At 40.4% G+C, this 16,329-nt stretch overlaps 1 long non-coding RNA gene across 1 annotated transcript; it reads right to left on the bottom strand.

Annotated features, from left to right (window-relative positions):
• Positions 1-11,959: 11,959 nt before the first annotated feature.
• On the bottom strand, positions 11,960-14,158 carry LOC115336363. Its single transcript, XR_003921735.2, has 3 exons — positions 14,076-14,158; positions 12,310-12,375; positions 11,960-12,216 (listed from the first exon to the last, which is right to left on the bottom strand). It is a non-coding gene; the product is annotated as an uncharacterized LOC115336363 (long non-coding RNA).
• Between the last annotated feature and the right edge of the window lie 2,171 nt (positions 14,159-16,329).

Genomic DNA, 16,329 nt, shown 5'->3' with positions numbered 1-16,329 from the left:
TTTATTGAAATCCTGAGTTACAACAGTTCCAGGAAATTTGCTTTTCCTTCTTCTCGCTAAGATGCCACATGAGTAAAACAGAAGTAACGATACCCACTCATGTAGAGGCTGTTGGGAGAGCCATTCTTTGCAAAGAATGTGTTAAAGAAGAAGAAATGTAAGCATCGTGTTCCTTGCAATTAAGACACCTCAGAGAGACCAGAAGATGTGAAATTAAAAAAAAAAAAGGTAAGAACAACTCTAAGAAAAGTAAAGCAATAAATATTACCTGTGCTATAACTGGCTGGGCAAGCTTGCCATCCCGAGGCCATTTCCATTCTCTGACCATTTCTTCAGCTTTATTAGTCACCAGACCTCCTTCCTGATTAAACATCACTGTTACAGTGTTGCTGTAAACAAGCAAAAATATGAAACCTGTTTTTCCTGGTGTATCTCAGTAAAACCTAAGCAATCCAAGCAGCTCTCTTTGATCTATGAGTCTTTAATTAAAAAGCCACTTTGCATATCCACTCCTTCATTGAGCTTTTCTCATGCTACAGGCCTGTGAGGCAGGTATAAATTATTATCCCTGTGATACAGACAAAAGAATTGGGTTAAATTCCTGTTTTAATAATTCAAATTAAAAAGAAACTGGTGTCAAATGGTGTGATATTAATGCCATTTCCACTTACTAGTACATTCCTAGGAGTTCTAAACAACTTCAAATTCTACTGTAAATTTAAAGGAAGAAACAAATAAGGTAAAACGGCATGTAGATGCCATTCATGTACGAGCCTTCAGTTGACAGTTTCAGGAACATTTTTATGTGTCTATCCTTAATATTTATTAAGAATAATATGTGTTCTGATGCTTCTTTTATCTACCCATAAGCAAATAACACTTGGTGATGTGCAGAAAGATATAAATTTTGAAACACATATAAAAGGTCCACAGATCATCAAAAGTTTTTTCAAGTGGATTCTGTGTGTTGATGGTCTTCCTTGGACACAGGGGACTGGAGAATTTTGGGGGTTATTGTTTAAAGTACCAGAGATAGTCCTGAGTTTGCTGGTTTTTTCTCACAACTTAACTCAATACAGCAACTGAGTCTTTAATAAAAGGTAAGTTTTTCTTGAGTTTCCACTGGGTTTTGAAAAATAAATACATACATATTAACAAGGACAAAGCAAGAAGCATCAGGAATCCTGAGAGTAAATGCTTGCACTTTGTATTTTCTATGTATTTTTGCTTGCTTTTCCATAATGTAAGGTTGGTCAGTGTAGGTAAATTTGCTTGGTTTGATTTTATATCCTAATTAAGAATTGTTTAAAAGGGTTTTTTTTAATATTTTGGACTCCTAGACTTTTTTTTTTAATAAACAAGGGCCAGCTCCTTCCACTAGCTATGAGGGCATTGAACTCCTTTTAAAGTCATTTTATACAAGAGCTGAACAATCCTTCTCTGCACAGCTCCAGTAAAACATATTCCTCCAATCCCAAGAGCTCATTCAGGATGGTAAGCCAATGAACTTGATTTCTTTAAAAATGAAGGCAGCTGCAAGTTAATGTGTCCCTCATTTTTAGCTACTATTCCTCTCTGCAGAGTCTGAAATTTTGATCCCAGATGTCTTGAGTACTCCAAAGTCACTAAAGGAGCATAAAAGAGGAAGACCAAGGAAAAGACTGTGCTGTAAGTAGGAATCAATGATAATCTTTGTTCATATCATGTAAAGGTGCAGAGAACTACACAGAGAGATATAAACAGATAGTAACACTACCCAGAAGAGAACTGTTGATGTTCAATTTACATGCTCTGGTGGGCCTGAAACTTCAGAGGAAATCACCTGTGTGTATGCTTTCCACGAGTGGGGATCTGCTCTTTACAGCTGCATTCGAAATGGACAGAGATGATACTGAGAATATCAGTGTTCATCCTGCAGCTTTTGTGAGATAAGTTTTTAATGACAGACCAATCTATGCGCCTTTAGATAGGGGACGCACCCACAAAAGGAAGTAAGCTGTATAGAAGGATAAATATCCGAACAAATCCTTGCAACTGTTTTAACAAGATGGTGTAACACAAACCTGGGCGAATAAATGAAACCCAGTGAAAGAAACAGAATCAAGATGAAAACGTAAAACCATGAGCAATACTTTTTAAAGGACTCTTCTTAAAACATGCATCTAAGATCTAGTGAAGGCAATTATAGTCTTAATTTCCATCCCTATTAAAAGCAGACCGTAGCAAAAGGAGCTGGAAGGGACTTAGAGAAGTCACTCAGACACATTTAAAGAGAGGGAGGGACCAAACAACTCTGCAAATATTTGGTGGTGGCCTCGCACAAAGATTCTTTAAGAACAAAGTTCTTTGTTGTGTGTAAATTATTCCAGATTAGGTCAGTAGCTCCAATTTCTCCATAAAGTTATGCCAATTATTTTTAATACAGAAAATCATAACGATTATTGAACAATACATAGAACAAATAGCATTTCATCAGCTCTTTTATGACCTGTATAATGCACTGCATTCTGAGGCACTAAGAAGTAGCAGGGGTGGAGGGGGGAAGAGGGTGTCTGCATTTTGTCTGTGTGGAATATCCATCTGCAGCTCATGTCATGCATTCAAGGCAGCCAGAAGGCTGGCTCCCAATTGCCTGCTGTCTCCTTTGTATGTGTAAATTTTCTAGTAAGCCAAAGTGCATCCTGTCCTCACAGCATTGGTTTCACAAATGGGAAATTCAAAGTGATTTCTGACTAGCTTAGCAATTTAGATAACATAGTGCTTTTCGTCTGCTTGAAAAAATGGTGGCATTTGACTCCTGGAGGGGACTTGTAGGTTCCTGCACCTCCAGGTCACCTGCAAACAAGATGAAAGTGGTGTTTTTCATCTTCCCACACATGTAGATGTCAATCTCCTCCAATGCCAAACTCTCCATGGACTATCAGTCTGTCTGAACAAAAGTTTGGTCGCTAAAGACTGTGCCTGGCTTTATTTTTCTGAGTGAAGAGGGTAGATGAAAACCAACCAAACCAACCAAAATAAACCAACCCATTGTTAGACATCCAACTAAGATATGACTCTAAGCTGCAGAAGAAAAACTGTGTTGCACAACATATCACCTTTCTCACGTCCATTGTGGTTTTGAACGTTGTTCTCGTCCTTGTATAGCTTCATGCTCTCTGCTCTAATTTGCAGCATCAAGCAAGTGCTCATAGTGCATCTAATTACCTGGTAGGAAGACAGATGCTGCCATGTCCAAAAGGGGTGAAAGTTCCAACTATAGAGTGATCTGGAGAAGGGCTAAATATGTTGGTATAGAAACCTCCACATGGGAGATTGCAGCAGCTTTGGCAAACAGCAAGATACTCAGAAGGATAGCTAAAATGAAAGTCAAGGAGTAAACTTGGTATCATTCTCCAGTTTTATGGCTTCTCTTACATGCCCCTGCAGAGAACACAGGGACTAAAGCTTTCTCTCAGCTCTGTATCCTGGGTATTGGGTCCAGGTGCATATGGGTAAGTGAGGCTACTAAGCCAGTTGTGTCCTTCCTTGAACCAGAGGGTTGGGAGAGATGGAGGATGGGTTCTCAGTACAGAATCCACCCACCTGACTAAGCTAACATGGCTGGTACAGGCCAAAAGTGACCTTTGCAGGAGCAACATATGAATCAGAAACATGTTTATGAAGCACAATATCTTTGGTGGTTTTCTCTGTGACAGAGCAGACTGTTCCTAATCCAGTTTGATGACTGTGACTGACAAAGTGATCTTTGTTCAAGACAAGGTTATACTCTAAATGGATTGCAGTTTAATGCCGTTAACTTGTAACTGCATTTTTCATTCTGGAATATTTCTTTCTGAGGCATGTCCACCCACCTGACACATACTGGGCTTTGTTGTTACAATCTGACTACCTGGCTATAGCTCTGGTACCATACAAATACAGTGTGATAAGAAACAAACAAACGAATGATGTCTTGTTCCTTTTCATGCAGCCGAGTCTTGGAAGCTGTTCAGCTACACATTAAGTCTGAGTCTTCCCCCTGTAGAAATTTTCCCATTACCCCCCACACTCTTGCTGGAATTCACATGTGCTGTGTAAACAGAAAGGATATTAAATGAAAGATGAGCCATCATTCAGCCCGTAGTGCAGTTTTCTCTGTGCTGTGCCTGCTTTCTTGAGCACTGGGATCTGAGGTTTGCCATGTGTCAGCTCTGGTGTGACAGTCATGCCAGTCTGAACTTTCCATGTCTTGGAGAAAGTTTCTTCTTTGTGATCACCATAATGCCGGAGAATAATTGGTTTGTCAAATCCTACTTTTTTCAGCTTGGATGTTTGCTCTTCTCTGTTTACATGAGGGAGGAAAAAAATTACACCTCTGATTAGTTCTTGCTAAGCAAAATCCTCAGGCAAGACTTCCATTAATTTAGAACGAAGTATGACCTAAGCAGAAAACATACCTTGATTTGCAAGTCAGCTGAGAAAGAAATGATCAAGATTACTAATTTAGCTAGGAATTCAGGCAGCCTCACAAACATCAGCAAACAGCCCCATTGCCTGTTGAAGCTGTCACAGACATTTCAGTGCTTTGTCAATGGACTCAGCCCATGAGTTGCAGTAGAGAGTGGAGGTTCAGACTTCTTACTGATCAGCATGGCCAGTGTGAGTGACAGTGAAAATTTCTGGTTTAAAGTCTCAGCTATTTTACACTTACAATTATCTTAGCAAGTCACTACGTTTATATTTTCAGCTGAGTAAGATGTGCCCAAATATTTGTTCTTCTCTAATCTCCCCCTTCCTACTTAATGCAGAAGAACCTGCTGATTTCCCAATTCCTTCGCCAAGCAATATCAGCCTGAAGTGGCAGATTTCTGTTTTGTTTCATCAATAACCTTTCATTACAACCTCTCTACAGCTAATGATATGATTTTGCTCTCTTCTAAATTGTTTTTCACTTGAGAATCCTGAGCAGCTTTGTAAACACTGATGACGGATATTATTAAACACATTACTCTCAGATAGAAAGGGTTTAAGTAAGTTGCCCAAGATCACGTAAGCCACCCGTGGTTAAGCTGGCACTAGAACCGACTGCACCAGCCCTCTACACATGTACATAGCAGAGATCCTTTGACTTGGAGGAGCAATCAACTTTACCCCTGTTGAAAGTTTGTCTACCTGATTTTATTTCTTCACCTTCACCATCCTGTATTCCATATGCCTATTGTGCTACTCTTCATTGCTATTGCTTACTTCATCCTTCTGAGAAAGAACAATACTTAAATATTTAAAATTTCTTTATCTAACAGCCAAATTTATATCTAATTCAGTCCCATGACTGATCTTGAGAAAGAAGCAGAAAGAGTTTGAGGCTGTCTAAATTAACCCAAACCTAGGAGACAGCTATTTAGTCCTGCCAGCCTTTGGCTGACATCCTTTTCAATTAGACATTCTATGTGTACTGTTCTACATGTATATATGAGCACATGCATCCATACTTTCATCTGTTTGTCTTTAAGCAGTTATAAAAATGTGCAGGTCATCACAGTAGTATTAGGTAAATGAAACCATTAAAGGCAAAAATGAGCACAAAAGCTGGTCAATTTTGAGAATAGCTAATTATGTAAAACATCAGCTGATAGAAATCAAAGGAATATTTTTGTCTTCAAGCCAGTATTTCTTGCTGTTTCAATTTTGCCATAAAATATTGTTCAGTATAAACTTTTTGCTGACCAGGCTAAGCATAAATATTCAAGAACACTAAGCCAACTCTGACGGAACTGACACAGGAATCTGGTGACAGCATCAGGGTATTGCAATATGAGGAGCAGCATTTTACTTCCAACCTGATGAGCCAACAGGGTCTGCAAATCCTGCAGACGTGCTCAGGTCCTGTGAAAGGGAACACTTTGCTTGCAGGCAGATCCTATGACCCTATTTGTGGCATAAATGTTGTCTTCAATTAGATGATTAAATCAGCTGACTGCAGAGCTTTTGGGAACAGTAATATGGTAAACCCCAGAATAACTGCACCACAGACAACCACAGGTATCCTCAGTGTTTGGATAAGTTCCATCCAGTTCTTAACAATTGCAGGCTGGGGTGTATCAAAACCCTGAATCCAGGAGGATAAGTGACAGATACATTTCAGAGTGTTCTCTAAAACAGGTAATTCTAAGACATGATATGTCTCATGGGTGGGAAGACAACAGCACTCATTTAAATAATCAGAAAATACGATCTTTCCAGTATAAGCTTCAAATATTAAACTTTTTTTGTTGCTTTTCTTTTTCTTGGCTTTGCAAACACATTATATAGCTATTGGAGAGTGACATACAGAGGCTGGTCAAACAATGCAAACTCCAGTTTTTGCTGCAGCCTCAATCTTTTGGACTTTGGGCTACTCAGTTCCCCAAGGAATAAAGCAGTGATAATAACCCATTCCACGAGGAATAATATGCTAGTGTACTATATTGTACATCGTAGCATATACTCTCTTACACACTGAAAACTGCTTGATTTTATAGAGCTACTAGCTGCTAAACCTATTATTATGAATTATGATTTTTCACCTAAGATACAATGCTGATTTTATTAAATCTGAATAAGTTTATAATTTTGCCAGTGTACAGGAACTGTCAGTTAAATAGCAGGATATGTAACAGCTGAAATTCAGAAATTGTCCTGTAGATACAAAAGTATACAGGTTAACTTTAATAACTGTCCTTGTAAGTAATTAATTCTTATAATTAGTTATCAGCAAAGATTTTTTTCATTTAAACCTAGCCTGCTTTATAAATTCCAGTACTTCTTCCTCAGAGAATTGATCAGGCAGGGTAAATCTTAACTACTTCTGACACCTCCTCCATCTCTTGATACTATTTTAGCACTATAGTTGGTACTCAAAAAATGGCTGATGTATTGGGAAGCTACCATACATTTTAAACACGTGTACAGTTCTCTGTGGGGAGCATCCAGGGTGCCATGTAAGAATGGAATGCTTAAGTATAAGCAGCATGAAGAAGTATAAGCAGCATGAAGAAGTCTAAAGGCCTGAATCTGGCCACAGTATCTTATGACAATCTTCTTTCAGGCCCTGGCAAGGCAACAGGCTACAGATCGCAGCAAATTACCAAAATGCAACATGGTTTTCATGGACCATGGTTTCTTTTGCAAAAGATATTCAAACAGTTTTTCACAACTATTGGGAAGTTTATCTGCAGATTAATAATAATCAGAAAATATTGTCTCACCACTAATCCCTGAAAATGTCTCTGTTGAGATAATTCTTATCTACCATTACAGTAGCTAAAATAAAAGTATATGTTTCTCTTTCATGAATAGTGAAATGTTAAGCAGAACTTTATAAGTTTTCAAAGCAATAATGCTCTCCAGACTAGTGTGTTGGTTTGGTTAAGTGGTCTGCCACAATCCATATTCTACATCATGAAAACACTGACATTTATTCTAATTTTGCTTATGGAAGTAAAAAACCTCAGTTTGTTACATTTGTTTTTGAATTTGTTCTAGTCTCTCCAGTGTGCACACATAAGGCAGGTTCTGGTGAATATCTTCAGAATTTGAGTCAGGAAGTTGGAAAATCCAACCTAGAGAAACAGAATGAGAGAATAGAATTGGATGCATAAGTAAAGACTAATGTTAATTAATGTCAGTCCTGTTCTATGGCATCTGTCAATAGAAAGTAAGGTTCATTCATATGAACGCAAATTGCCGAAGCTTTGAGAATTGCCTTCTTAAACAGATTAAACAGATCCTTTGCCTTGAAGAATACAATGGGAGAAAGAGGGAATGTGCCTTGTATGCGCCTTCAATTGAAAAACAGAAAATTATGTCTAGGAAGAAGGTGGGCATCCAGAAAAATTGATTATTCAGATAAATTCCAGGTGAGACCCTCATATGAACTACCTTAACTTCCCACATCACTCACAGTCACTGATTTGTGTACAGTGCAGGATTGCTGCTGAAAAAGGATGCAGGTAATGCAGACTCTAATTATTCTCAGCAACCATCTGGAGAGGTAGTTGGAAAATTAAGCTATGCATCACTTTGAGCAGCAGGGGCACAAAGTTCTTTTAGTGTGTATTTCTGTAAGACATCTGTGGTTGCAGCTGCACTAGGGCAGGTATATTTTACTAGTTTACATTTGCAGCATTTGTGGGTAATTTCAGAAGGCCTGTGGGAGTGTGGAGGAAGAAGTTCCTTAACTTCTGGAGATTCTCAGTTATTCTCACTTGATTTTCTAAAAAGGTGAGAACGACCAAGATGAATGGTCAGGATGCAATCTCTATTCAGCCTGAACATCTTCTGTAGCAATGGTTATTATCAAGAAATTAGATTACTTGATGCGAAAGTCCCAATAAGTTAATAAAAAATGGCTACAGACACAGACTGCTACAGAATGGGCCAAGCAATTGTTAAAATTAATGCAGAGAAGCTCAGTTTCCCTGGATTTACTGTTTCACTATGAACAAATTGGAAAGCAATTCAGTCAGAAACAAGAACTCGGTGGGTCAGAATTGTGGTCACAGAAATGCATGACCTGCTGCTGGGCATTCCCTTCACCAAATAAAAAATAAACCTGTGATGACAGACCAAGCAAATGGGAGCTCCCAAGAGATAGGAACGGGTAGGGACAGTTTAGTGGAAGCTGGTTGTCAGGACCCTTTAGACGTTCATCTGTGACCACTGAGACAGAAGAATAAAGAGGCTGCCTGTGAGCACGAGAGCTAAAGGTGGAATCAATACTCTTGCAAACTTAATAGCTCAGAGACACCAAGAGCACGCAACTCCACAGCAAAGCATTTCAGAAGTGCTGTTTCTTTGTTACAACTAGAAGAAACTGGATGCCACCTTTTCAGGAAACAACAAAAGAGGGTATAATTCCCTTCAGTGCCTATGTATTTGTTTACGGAGCTGTTCCTCCACGCTAAAATGCTGGGTGTCTCTGCAGCACTTTTAACCTTCACCAGCCAAGGAATTTCAGTTCTGCAGTCCTGGTGGCACCTGACCAACTTCATGGCCAGGATGAGGAAGAAAATGCACAAATGCTCGCTTTTTTTTTTTCCCCCACATGGCAAAGTTCTTAAAGAAATCCAAAAAGAGGTGCAGAGTAAGCAGTTCTTCCCTTCAGATCATCAAATTTGTCCACGTTTTAGGCAGAACTGGCATAATGCCTTGTGAAGAACTTTTCAGTTAGTGCATTAGTGCTCCCATTCAGAGCAAAAGTTATTAAGTCAAATATATGTGGTCAGACAGTTTCCAGTAGAGAAAGGCTTAAAATCCCAAAGCAGTTATTCCCCCTGTATTCTGCTAGCAAAGAGCAGTGGCTATGTAGAAAACCTCATTGGCAGATGATCAGAGATAATCAGAGAAGGACTGGGTATTTAAAAATAGATTATATCCAAAAAGCAGGGGGGTGAGAGGGCTATTGCTTGACAATTACTCCCTCCTCATGCTAATCCATACTTTAGTAAATCCAGGCATCAAGAACAGCTGTCCAGGTACTACATAATTCTAGCCACCTCTGCTAAGCACCAGCCATCCAGCTGAGCTGCCTACTACTCTTACCTCTTTCCTCACAAATGCTGGATGAGAGCGAGAAGCTGATTGTGACGGGTGATTGGCCAACATCATTTTGCACAACAGGAGCTAGACAGGAAGAAAGCAGAGTGCAATGCTTATGATCATACAGGCAAGGGTGAGTCAGCTTTCAAAAACATAAACCCAAAGATTATTCTTTTTTTTTTTAAAGAGGAAGACTGCAGTAGCACCTGGAGAGCTGGAACAGGCTTGACCCCAACCTCTGGTTCTGCACTGAGGATTACTGACACTTCCTGAATGAAATGCTCTGGATGCAAATGATTTTTACTGGCGCAATATGTTATGACTCTATCACTCACCTTGAAAGAGGAGACTAAAAATGCTTTGATAAATGGTTTGAAACATTGCCCAGTTTCACCGGCTTTGTTCTTTTAAGTGTTTGTACCTCTTGCTTCAGCTGCAAAGCTATTTCATCATGTCCTAAAACAATATTTTGCAGAGAACTGCAGTATAACAAGCTATAAAGTGGGGCATGTTGGCCTACCCAGCCAACAGAGTATAGTCTTAACAGAAAGTGCTTTTTTCCCTTTTGCAGCTAAACATTACAACACAGCACATTTACACAGCACGACGTTACCTTTACTTCCTAGAGGCATGTTTGATGCTGTCTCAGGCTTTCTTTTTCCCTTTGTAGTACAGGCTGGTAGAGCAAAGCTTTTCTTGTGTGGTTCTTTTCTGATGGCAGTGATTTCACACTCCGTACATTTGGACCCCAGAGCACCACTCTTAACTTCCTCTGAGGCTTGGCTTCTCCTGGATCTCACACTTTTGTACGGTAGTGACTCCTGGTGCCATTTATGGTAATCAACCCCCTCAGTGATTTCTCTCCAGCTACAGGTTAGCAGATTCACAAGTCCCTGAGGGAAACCAGTCTCATACCTAGCAAGGAGCTGCAACTTCTCTCCAAGTTCCTGTAACATGTTGGCAGCCACAGACTCATTCAACATGTTCAGTGGTGAGTCCTCATCTGCCTGTGGGATCAAAGACGTTTGGGAGATTTTTGGGTCTGAGTCCTCCATAGTGGTTTTACACAGGGAACGACAAGACACTTGTTGCAATACTGGATATTTTTCTTTTCTTGTTGTATCATCATTTAAGAAACCATCTTCATGTCTTTCTGTATGCTCACCTGTACAGATGGCACTCCTGCCTTCAGCTGGGCTGAGGAGAAAAAAAAGCTGTACCATTAAGTGAGTGCAGTAACAGTTAAAGAACACAGAAAAAAGACCTGTTATCTTTGCTGCCTGAAACGTATGTGGACAGGCTGGCAGTGCTCCCTTTCACAGTTGAGACTGAGCCACATTTCCTCCCAGGGAAGACACTCCTAGATCAAGCTCAGAAATACCCGTGCAGAGCAGCACGAGGAGATTTAGTGCAGCCATTGCCAAACCAGGGAGTCTCTGCACTGACAGTGTAGGCTTTGGACTATGCCTGCCGGAGTGTAATGTAATGTAATGTAACATGCTGATTGATTTTTTCTCTCCTATGTAAAATTATTTTCTCTTGCCTCAGTACAATGGTAATCAAATAAACCCAAATTTTGCTTTTGTAGACGTGACATGCAAAGGACTTTTAGGTGTAATAAAACTTTGAGTGTCTAAAGAAGTTTTCTTCAGTAGCTGCTGATTCTATATACCCTATTCTGTGTTGGGCTTTTTTTTTTTCCTCCAGTTTGGAAACTCAGATCTTCCATGGTTGTGAGAGGACCAGCTTTATTTTAAACTATAACAGTTTAGTTAGAGGACTGCCAATGTGGAAAATTTATTAACAAGTTTTAGGAGTTTTGAAATCTAAAACTCAAAGAAAGTTTACCAAAAAAGTCTTAGTCCTCAGGCTTCTAAACACACACAAGCTTAGCTGTAACCACGTGGTAATCCTCCCCAGTTTCAATGGTAACTTCTTACACTCTTTAAGTTGAATGCACACAAACGTGTTCATAGACTGAAACAACCTGGAATAAATTTCTGAAATCCAAAAGCAAGTTAGGCAAAACAAGGTTTGTTCTTGGAAGAAAAATATCAGTTTAAAGCAAATGTAATGAAACCTAAGTTTAAAACCCAGTTATCCAGAGGAGTCACAGCCCAGAGGAATGCTGTGAACACTGGCTCCCGGTACATTAGTCAGCAGACATGAACTTCATGAAATCCAGAGCGCTCTGCACCTAGCAATGTGCTGTTGTTCGGTCCATGCCAAAACAGTAGAACAAGGCTATTATGTGGCATTCTTTAACTAACTGCTCAAGGTTTGTATGTTAAATATATTAAACTCATGAAATGCTGACAGCAGAAATGAACATTAGGTACTACACCTCAGGGAGTTAGGGTTACGTATAGGACACTGGCACCTTCTCCCTTGTCTCCTCTGGCTCACGCTGTGTGGCAGGGTGCCAGTTCTGGTCATGTGCCTCCCCCATCTCTCTCGTTCTGCCTTGGCCACATCTACCTTGGGACTCCTTTTTGTGTCTTCCCTGAAAAACTAGTTGACAGAAACTTCCCTGCTCCCACCACCACTGGTGTCACACTGTTACCTGGGAGTAAAGCCAAGGCAAAGGTCTGTAGTGAGATATGAGGACAGTTCTTCTGGTATCTTCTTGCCCCTCTCTTTCATTCTAGTTTTCATCTACAACGAAATGAATGTTTCCAATTTAAGACTGGAGGAGGTGTGAGGGAGAAGAGGGAAGCAGAAGAATATCCTGGATAGAAAAGAAAATACCTGGTCAAAGAAATACACAGGTCCTGCCTCCAGCGCTGCAGCTGTAAACGTTGGTTCCATTACTCCCTAGAATGAAGAAGGGGTGGAGCACCCCAGAGGAAAACACTTATGTCAGCAGGCTGTGAGAAAGAAACTGTTTACGTTTTTTTACACTAACAGTGAAGCTGAGGTATTACTTTCTGTGTGAGGCCTTGAAAGTTCACTTCAAATAATACAGGAACCACCACTGTATGAATGGGAATACATTCATGCGTCAGTGGATTAAATTATATGAAGCTGATTACAAAACTGAAGATCAAAATATCAGTTTTTTATAATTTAGGTTCATACTACTCTAAACTAGTGTTTTCATGAGATACAACCTACAATTATTTCTGAGGATAGGCAATATCTCAGTTTGTTATCTGAAAAAGAAGACGGCTTGCATCTGCAGTTATGACTCAGTGAGTACATCAATAAATATGCTTTTATTAAAAAAGGGGTTTTATGACTCTATCATAAACATAGAAAAATTTGTTTGAAAGATACCAGTGTGGAGCCCCTTGACTCTGTGCAGCCTTCCATCCCCTACCAAGACTGCACACAGGCACAGAGATCTGCTGTCAGGGAGACGCTCACTGTAGCACATCCTAATGCACGTATCCGCATACATGCCTAATGCAATAGCTCCTTATCACAGAAATATAAGGAGTCTTTCTGAAGCACTGGTCCAGACAATGGATTGTTTTGTTCATGTGAATCTTGTCGCTTAAAAGCAATTTCAAAAATGAGCTCCAGACAAGGCAATAAACTTAACCTATTTTTTATATTTCACAGCATGCATCTATTCATGCAAACTGAAAAGCATTCTCTTTGTCCCAGTCTGAGTGCACAAACAGCGGTCTGTGCTTCTCAAGGTGACTTTCAGCAGTAAGACAGATTAAATTTGTTTCTTTTTAGAAGCACTCCTTGCACCCTTTGAAAATCTGTCCTCCAAAGGATGTTGATGTTGTGACACTAGCTGATGCAAGCCAGGATGTTTGGATTACGGCTGACAGGCTGTAATCAAACTCGTGTTTGGTAAAAAGAAAAAGAAATCGCCAAGGAATGTGGAAAGAAGTTTTAAATGTGAATTCTTTGTCTGCTTTTGTCACTTTTAACTTTGCTTTAGCTACTGCCTCTAGGTTTTAGGTAAAATCTTAGAGAAGGAGTGATTTCAGAATTAAGGAAGCCCTTCATCTTGCCTATGCTAAGGAAGACACTATTTGGTGACAGCTGTCATTCCCATAGTAAATGCTATGGGTGATGATGGCTGAGAAAGTACAAGTGTCCTCTGTCCTCAGCAATTGGTGAGGGGGAATATCTTTCCTTCTACAGTTCATAAGACATATTTGCTCTCATGCAAGAAACATTTTCTTTGTCTACATCCAGACTTTAGGCCCAATATTAAACCTCTAGTCACAAAAATTGTCCCATTGATTTCAGTGGATTTTTAGAGCTGAGTAAGGACTATGAGTTTTGGCCCTAAGCTAGGAAAAAGAGTATTAAAGTGTCATAAACACATAAATAATGGCATCAGTCCCAGAAATACAAACAGAAACAAATATAACATCCCTCTGTTCAACTCTTCTTGGGACTGATACAGGCCACTTACTCCCTAGTCGTCCTTCCTCCCCCTCTTTCCAGGATTAAAGCGCAGCTGTCAGAGACAGCTCCCCCACTCCATTCCACGCCATTTCTTGACACAGACAGCTTGAAAAGAAAACACAAAAGAAAACACAACATACCCTGAAAGAAGTCTTTTCCTGAAGATCATAACTTCTTTTGCTAGGAAAATAGTGCAATGGGAGCTGCCTCCTTGAAAGAAAAAGAAGAGGTGAGTCTCTGTGTTGTCTTTCAGGAAAGGGTTTCAAGTCCTGCTGCTTAGTTACCACATGTTTTGGACTGCATTTGGCCCTTCCCTTAACTCCCCAGCCACTGCCTGCCTTTGTCCGGGAGGCTGGGTAAGAAAAAGGAATAGCCACTGTGAGAAAACAAAAAAACCCACTATCTTTCTCCACCTAAAAATGGTATTCGCATGTCTCTTCTGGCCTATGGCCTGTCCGATACTGTCTTCTGATCATCCTGCCTAGTATAGCATGAAATTGGAAAATGTAGCATTTATTAATATAATGTGTATTACCTGCTAGGAACCGCTGAGAGGCAATAACAGAAGGCAGCCAAAAAAAATCTGCGCTGGTAAGGACATGCTACAAGACGTGGATCATTGTCTCTGCTTCTAAGAGACCAGACCCTCTTAAAAGCAGCCATGTGGGGAACATGGAGTCCAGTTGTCAGTCTGTTCATGTTAATATTTGCTTTGTTAAAGCAGTCAGTCCAGCTTCTTACTCCCACTTTGCAATTTTTTCATTCAGCATTCCTGTTTTTGCACATCGGTTATCATGCTATTATCCTGTTGGCTATCTGTATTCTCTTGTATAGAGTATACCGCTAATTCTGGGGCTGGAAGCAATGCAATCTGGAAGGTGCTTAACTTTGCTCCTTCCATCATGCTCTCTTCTCTGCAAGCCTAATGAACACAGCTTATGGAGTGCTCCTGGGTCCAGTAACAGCACTTAGAGTGTAGCATCACTTCAAACTGTAGAGACACATTGTTAATACTGACTCTTCCAGCTCACTGCCTATTTTCTTTCACTCTGCTAGGTTTTATTCATATTCTTTGTTAAGTAAAGTGTGACTCCCCGCTACAATTTATTTTCAGCCTAGTTTTTTAAGGAAAGGAGGTTTATGCAAATGTCTGATTTCAGGCAGATTTTGCAGAACAACACACCCAAAGATAATGATGCCTGGACACACTTCATGAAAATCAGCAGCTGGGTAGAAAATAGAGGCCCAGGGAAGCGTCCCCACCAAAAAAAAAGGCAGGCCAAACTCTGCTGAACTGTCTGGCACCAGTCAGCTGGCCAACTGCACACGTAGTACTAAAGCACAAGCCACCTCTCTCTTCATTGGTGTACCTCAGTGATTACGAATGGTGCTGGAGTCATTCTGGGGAGGAAAGAAAGAACCCTCTGAGAAAACTGGCTTCATTAATTCAGCTGATCACAGAAATATTTGTTCTACTTGTTGTCCCTTTTCCTCTGATGCCCTTACTCCTGGATCTCTTGTCTGCAGCCACTGCACGAGATGTATTCTTACCTACCTTATTTTTCCTTTATCTATCTCTGGTCAATATCTCGCCTTCTGTATTCCCTGGGCTTACCTAGACTTCATGGCCTCCTTTATCTGTGACTTCAGTTCTAGAGTCAACAAAATCCATGGTCTGGCAACTTGTCTGTTTTGGCACTTACTAGAGTGAATGGATCAGGAGCACAAGCTAGGAGCACAACTCTCTTTTTCAGGCTGTCAAAGGCACCAAAGGGGATATAGTGAGGGGTAAGAACAGTCTGGTACATGAGAGACTAATGGATTAAAATCAAACACAAAAGTAGAAACACTCTTATTGGGTCTCTTGAGACCATTACAGTGCCCAGCTACAATAAATGTACAACAGGAAGATCTAAGATGACTCAAAATGGAGAACTTAGTGAACATGACCCCTGGTGTTCCTCGTCCCCCTGCCGTCAACCACAAAAAAAACCCCCAGCTCTGTAGATTCCTCTTCTACCTGATTAGAAAACTAGAATGGAAAGCAATACACAAAAAAAAGTGTTTTAGGCAACATCAGTGCACATGCTTGTGTGCCATCCATTCTCAGTATGAGAAAGAGCCGTTCCTCCACGGCTCTCTTCATCAGACAAAGTCAATTCTGACTGGCAACAAAACAGCAGGAAAATAGCAGCAGAGCATTAAATGGCTCACCTGCTCTATTGTGCAAGGTTTATTCTGCTTGAAGCCACCGTAATAGGACCCTCCTGGAGGTGGTCCGGTTATATTAATTGATACGGACATAGAATGACGTGGTTTAGATGGGGAACCAGTGCTACCACAGCAGTTCCCAACTGGTGGGGCACGTCTCGCTGCCCTGAACGTGCCTCAAGC

This window comes from Aquila chrysaetos, chromosome 26 (assembly GCF_900496995.4).
Source record: "Aquila chrysaetos chrysaetos chromosome 26, bAquChr1.4, whole genome shotgun sequence".
Lineage (NCBI taxonomy): Eukaryota > Metazoa > Chordata > Aves > Accipitriformes > Accipitridae > Aquila > Aquila chrysaetos.
This window is presented reverse-complemented; position numbering and strand designations above follow the sequence as displayed.